The 7,241-nt window shown below is 35.5% G+C and overlaps 1 long non-coding RNA gene across 1 annotated transcript; it reads left to right on the top strand.

The window, feature by feature from the left end:
• The first annotated feature begins 1,917 nt into the window (after window positions 1–1,917).
• Window positions 1,918–4,256, top strand: LOC127097282 (uncharacterized). Its single transcript, XR_007792975.1, has 2 exons — window positions 1,918–2,199; window positions 2,310–4,256. It is a non-coding gene; the product is annotated as an uncharacterized LOC127097282 (long non-coding RNA).
• Window positions 4,257–7,241: the final 2,985 nt, after the last annotated feature.

Raw genomic sequence — 7,241 nt, 5'->3', positions numbered from 1 at the left:
TGGCGGTAAAAGAGTATGATGCCAAAGTCTGAACTGTAAGGCAATGAAAGAGGTAGCCATAGTCTGTACTCCATGGGGCTGGATGAATGAATTCCAGATTCTGAACTGTAAGGCATGATAACATGTCAAAGTTTATAACTGTATAGACACAATCAAGGGTTTCTAGAGTCTGAACTCCATGGGCTGAATGAAGTGACAAAGTCTGAACTTTATAGGCAAGAAATAAAGTATGCCATAGTCTGAATGTATGGGAAAGATGCCAAAGTCAGCACCTTATAGGCAAAGAATAATGCCAGAGTTTGTACTCCATAGGCTGAAAGAAGTTTCCAAAGTCTGAACTTTATGGGCAAGAATAAAGATGCCATAGTCTGAACTGATAGGTAATGCATGAGGCAATTGATTAAGAAATGGGTATGTGACCCTAAGATGATAATCCCAAAAGATGTATGGACATAAAGAAGGAGAGTTTGGTAATGAATCCAAGAGGAGAGTAATGGTGTTTCACTGTTTAAGAAGGATTTATGTGCAATGATACTTCATTGTTGAAGTGTTGCGTGATTGATGCTTGCTTGAAGAAGACTTGTCAATTGTATGATTCAAATTTCACTAAAGTCTATGAACAAAGGTGAATACCTTGAGCAACTAGTTCATTCGTCATGTAGCCAAATATATTTGAGACAAGGTTAGGAATTCTCCACTCTCATCATTCTTTGTTACTTAAGGCCCATGGTGTACAACTCGAATCAGAATCGACAAGTTGCTAATTGGAGATTCTGAGTGTTGATCTTGAGGTAGAAGAAGACTTGATAATCACATTATGCAAGTTGCGCTAAAGTCTATGAATAGAGGTGAATACGATGAGCAACTGATTCATTCGTCCCGTACCCAAAGATATTCAGAATGAGTTAATGGAATTCTCCAATCTGATTCCTTCTGTATTTCTTAAGACTCGTGCCACATAATCTGAATTACGGTTGACAAGTATTGACATTTGTTATGTTTGAGTAGTTATCCATTTTGCCAGCTATGCTTGATTGATATTGACTTTAAAAGTCTTGATCTTGCATTTGAACCTTGAGGTCTTGAGCTCCCAAGATTCAACATATCCAATATAGCTTGAGCATAATGGACTTGCCATATCAAGTGATCAAGGGTATTTTGATCACTTGAATAGGTTTGGGGATTTACAGCACAATACAAAGGATTTGGTTGACCAATGTGACCTTTGGTCAACACTAATCAGTGGGAATAAAAATATTAGTTGAATTAGGTACGAAATAAACATATTGAATTAATCCACTAAATAAAATCAGACAATTCTAATTAAAAATCCTAAATTGAGGGAACATGCATAAAAATCAAGATTTTAAAGCCTTAAGGGCAAAATGGCCATTATGTGCAAAAATGAATCAATTAGGAAAATAATTTTCTAAAACAATTTATAATCAAAAACTAATTAATCCTAATTATCTAATTATACAAATCAAGATCTACAGATAACCTAATCAAGATTTAAGACTTCATTAAATTCCAAAAATCTAACTAAAACCTAAACTATTATCTGTCCTAAACATGAAAATTCTAATCAATTTTAATTAGAACTTTAATTAATATAATTAACCCCAAATAAACCTAATTCTAAAAGAGATTAATATAAATCAATTAGTGAAAGATTAAAAGGCTAACGTGGGGGTGGCAGGCCCAAGACTGAGGTGTAAGAAATAAAAAATAAACATGTACTAGGCCAAGAAAAGGGGTGTAGACCTAAAGATCAGGCCCAAACCAAGCCTCAGACCAGTTTGCAAAGCCGAATGGGGGGGGGGGGGGGGGGGTGCGTGACATTTGGAAGGGATGATGGGCCTTAAGCCCAAATCCAAGGTGCAACAAGTGAAAACTCATCGGCATCAAACAAAACATTCATCTCATAAGCTACAACAAGACGCTTATGCTTAAGCTGATTCCGAAAATGTTTATCATCCTCCAAACGTGGAATCACACTTCATCATCACTGTGCGTACGCCTTCTATATCGTCTTCTTCACATCACGATGCACCAAGTGAATAAACAATGACTCTCTTTCATCGATTTGCGACTCGGAATCAATATTCAAAAATGTTCAGTTGAGCACGCGCGAAAACGAAGGAAAACAGAATTATAATCAAGAAAACTCACCGGATTTGAAGCTTCAATTGCAAATAGGTATGAACTGATTCTGAATTGCTTCTCGTCTCCTTCCTCTGTGAGTTATCCAACCGTTACGAAACTGTGCAAAACTCTGAGATTTTGATGCGTGAATCGGGTTGTTGCAGGGCGAATCCAAATGCGAAATGGCGGATACTCAGGTTGAAGATTGTGAATCTCAGGTTACAGATTGAAGATTGAAAAACTCGTGAATCTCAGGTAGCAGATTGAAGAATCAAATTGTAGAATGAAAAAGATGAATTGCATAATGAAGAAACAAATTGCAGCAGAATGAAAGATTTCTTATGCAGAATGAAGAAAACCATATGCAGAATGAAAAAAAACTCTGATGCAGAATGAAGAATTTTAGATGCAGAATGAAAAATCTCTGATGCAGAATGAAGAATTTTAGATGCGGAATAAAAAATCCCCCCCGGATCATAGTGCAGATGCGTTTAAATAGCTAAAAGTTGTTAAAATTCATCTTCAAATTACTTTGAAATTCACTTCAAATTGATTTAAAATGAAAAAACAGTTAGAGGTTAGTTAGCTAGTTATAATGTATTAGCTATCAGTTAGAAATTATCACTAAGTTAATTGTGTGTGGTTCTGTTAGTATGAGTTGGAAGTAGAGTTAGTTGATTCAATCTGTTAGAATGAATTGGAAATAGATATTAAGATCTGAATGTTGGATGGAGGTGTTAGTGAGTGAATTGAACTTTGTTAATGACTTGGTTTGATTAGTAGGTTAGTTATGAGACTTTTGCTGAATTAGTTAGTTAAACTCCATTAAACAATGTGAGGTTTTAATGTTAGTTAAGAACAGTTGGAGTTAGTTTGTTAATTGGATTGTTACAGAGTTTGTGAATGGTTAAAAGTTAATTGATTCTATAAAAAATGTCAGTTACAGTTAGACAAAAAATGCTTATCAGTTAATTCAAACAAGTTAAGTAGTTAGCATTAACTTGGATTTTTTGAATGTGTGCTAAACCCATGAAATTGAATTTCAATAATTTTTTATTTGGTTTTAAGTTTTACTTGAATTGTTAACTAGGGTTAGCTGTTGATGTTTAATTAGTTATGGAATTGGTATGCTACCAGTGTTCTAATTGCCATTGTTTATTGCTCAAAGCTTGCCACTACTATAACTTAGGGGTATTGTGAAATGCTTATGTTAGTTAAATTTGTCTGTGTTAGTTTGTTATGAATTGTTTCAGTTAATGTCATGGAACAAAAAATTAGTTATGGCGAATTGAGTCATGGTTGTTTGAAATCTTGTTGTTAACATGCTAATGTAGGTTAATTAGAAATGTTAATTGACTGTTAGTAAATTTGTTAGAAATGTTAGGGTTTCAAGTGTTGGTCAATTTGACAATGATTAAAAGATAAGGCAGTTAGATAACTGAAGGATTAGTTGAGGATTTGATACTAGTAAATGTCAATTTGAGAATGGTTACTTAGTTGTACCAGTTGGAGGTTTGTAAATAATTTGTAGGTTAAGGGCGATGTGGTTTATGGCTTGTAAATGACTAAGGTGTTAGAGATTATAGGGATTGGTTTTTATGTGCTGGTGTATGGTTATGTGTTGAATCATGATGAATTAGGTGGTGGGGATTTGTTAGAACATGGTGGTTACACACTTGCATAGCATTAATCATTTTAGATTTATGAACTATCAATTTGTTGTTATGTTTTTATTGTATGTGCAATGATTGGATATGATAGTATATGCTATTGGGCCTTGGATTATGTTGTGAGTTGCCCAACTATCATGTATGTATGTGTAATGAATTGTCATGATTTGGTTTGTAGGTTGCATTGTATGTATTGTAACTTGTTAATAATGATGGTTTGGTGTTTGTAGGATGTGATTCAAGGATACTTGGAGTGCATTGGAAAATGGGGGGCAAGAAGCAATTCCTTCTTTCAATCTCACGACAATGGCTATAGCGACATAACTATGCTTGGACTTGTAAAAATGTAATGGAAACATCTTCAAAAATGTAGGGAAACTATTGTAAATGTAATGAAACTATGTAAATATTTTGAAACTAATGTAAATATTTTGGTCAAAATTCTTGGCTGTATTGCCGGAGTATGGTTCATCGCTTTGTGATGCTTGAAATATTGTATATAAAATGTTTATGAATGTAAAGTGAAATGTAGTATCAATGCCAATGCTAGCAATATATTAATATGGATAGTTTATGTAGCATGGTGAAATGCTTATGAACTTAAGTGACATGCTTGTGTAATCCAAATTCACTTGTGATTCCAAAACAAATTTGTGATTTTACTATGCCTTTATGAAATGGATATGATATGCTTAATGCCTTAGTTCTAAAAATGGAACCAAACATCAAATGCATGATTCATGATCAATGGCCATCATCTAAAGAAAACCCTAATCACCAAATTATGGAAATGGTATGCAAACAAAGACAAGTTTTAGAAAGATCATAATTTGATTAGTTGACTTTGGTCAACTGGTTGACCAAAAGTCAATAGTTGACCAAAAGTCAACTTAGGTACAAATGATTAAATTCAAAGTGTCATGCTTGTGATGAATTTTAAAATGTAATGAAATGGATGAAGGGATCAAAATGATAATCAACATTTGTAAGCTAAACTACCAAATGGACGGAATCAAAACCAAACTTGTATGTGAAGCAACATGATGATGTTTCCATGAATGCATGAACAAGTAAGCAAGCAAAACAAAAGATAACCACAACTTAGTCCAATATCGACAATGCAATGAATATAACAAGGTCTGAAGGCAAGAATTAGGGCATGAGGCAGTCCTCAAGTGAGTGGATGGTCAAGCAAGATCCATAATGGCCAAATCACGGTGCACCCCCTAAGTTGGGGTTTAGGATCAAGTCACAACAAATGATAGGGCAACAACAAGGATTAGGGTTTCAAATACATAGATAAAAGTTCATGAGGTCAAAGGGTAGTAAAGTCAGGAATTAGGATTTGAATGCATAGATAAGTGTCATGATGTAAACTCCATGAATCAAGATCCAAGAGAGCATGAAATTAGGGTTTGCATTCCATGTGATGAGCATTTCTCCAATTCTCAAACAAAACCTTAGTTTGAATTAACCACAAAATTTAAATCTATGATGCTTTTATTAATATGAATGCATGATGCATATGAATAAAGCATGAACGGGTACAGATGAATCTTAAGTCATAGGTTGAGTGAAAAAGATGAAAATGAGAGGGAAAATTTTGGGGTACGACACAACCACGCGTACCTATCAAAGGTATATTAGGAAACTCTCCACATCTGAGTATGACATCTTTAGTTTCCCACTCTCTTTTGTACCATTGGACAAAACCGGAAAAGAGAGAGGCAAACTTTTGAGGCCAAGTGAGACCTTTAGAGACAAAAGGACCCTTTTGAGGCATGTGAGTTCTCATCCATAGGTGTAAGTGCAGAGCACAACAAAGGAAAGTTCCACCTTTCTTCTCATGCCTAGTGTGAAAAGTATGGTAGAAATTTGCTAACAGGAAAGATGTTGGGTTTCCAGCCAAGAAAATCTCTACTGCTAAATGATCTATGAAATTGTCAATGTTTGGAAATAAGACAAGTCCATGAACCAGAAGCACCGAGACTGCATTACAGAATTCCCATTTCTCCTCTTTAACTAACTTCCAAGCATGATCTTCTAAGTATTTCCTCGTAAACCCTTTGATAACACCCTTAGGTGCCCAATTGGCCACCAACTCATTTACATTAAGACCCATCACTGAGGCTAGCTTGGACATAGTGAAGTCTTCTTCCATCTTGGGGAAAGGATTATGGTCTTTGATAGGTCGATTCAAAATCCTCTTGAACTCTTCCACGGTTTGAGCTATTTGAAAGTCGGGAAAAGTGAAGCATCGCAGAGGGATGTCATAGTATTTAACCAAGGTGGTAAGTGCTCCAAAGTCCACTTTTTCTGTCAATTTTCCCATAGGCTAGACAAAACTTGTTGTTTTTTATAGACGTAACCCTAGAACTCAAGGCTTTAAGACTTTAAATTTGAGATTCTTGTATCAGAAGGAGAATGTGCTTTTCCTAGGAGGAGGATTCATGATTACTTTGGAAAATGTCTTATATTCCTGCAATACAAGACACTATGAGCTTTGTTTTTGTGTTTATGATTATGATGTATGAATGCATGAATGCATGGATGAATGGATGAACGAATCAACGGTACTCAAGCATGGGTTCATAAATCTGATATGTTTGAGATGAGGAGTGGAGTATATTATTGAATGATTTTCAAACCAAGGTTCTCACTGTGTAGGATCTAAGGTTCTTTAGAAACAGGGACCCCAAAGTCATGGATCCATCTGAATGTTTTTCGTTTACGACAAAAGCATGTCAATCAACAACTCCAATAAATGAATCTATTATGGGTTTAGTCTTCATACCGATCCTCGCAAGACAAGCTTCTTGGGGACCCGCACTACGCGACCATCGACATTGGGTTCTAGACAAAGTTTCTCATAGTCATGGATTTCCTTGACTGTTTCCCACTTATGTCAATTTACTTTCCAAGCGTCAGCTCTATCAAGGAAATCTATTATGAGTGAGGTCTTCGTATCGACCCTCGCGAGAAAAGCTTCTCAGGCACCCGCACTACACGACCATCGTTTCTAGTTGGCCAAAGGTTTAAGGTTCTAAAAGGTCCTTAGATTCAAGGATTCTTATGAAAATATTGACACTTACGCCAAAAGTTTGATGGACATCAATGTCCTAAAAAAGAATCTACTTTAAGTGAGGTTCTCATATCGACCCTGTAGCGGTAAATTCATGATCGTTAAGCTATGGATAAACTTAACTTCAATAAAACCAGAGTCGCCACCGTGCTTTTATTGTTTCCAAAGGAAAAGGGAAAAGTACGAACAAAACCTAAAGATAAGAAGTTTTCAAATAAAAACTAATAAAATGCCAGAGATTACAGGTAAGGGGGTTGGTTACACAGAGGGAAGGTGTTAGCACCCAAAGTGTCCTAGGTACTCCTAGGGAGCCCTTTTTTATGTGTGTATGTGTTTTTGGTATA

This window comes from Lathyrus oleraceus, chromosome 6 (genome assembly GCF_024323335.1).
Source record: "Lathyrus oleraceus cultivar Zhongwan6 chromosome 6, CAAS_Psat_ZW6_1.0, whole genome shotgun sequence".
Taxonomy (NCBI): domain Eukaryota; kingdom Viridiplantae; phylum Streptophyta; class Magnoliopsida; order Fabales; family Fabaceae; genus Lathyrus; species Lathyrus oleraceus.
The sequence above is the reverse complement of the archived record's forward strand: the minus strand, read 5'-3'. Positions and strand labels throughout refer to the sequence as shown.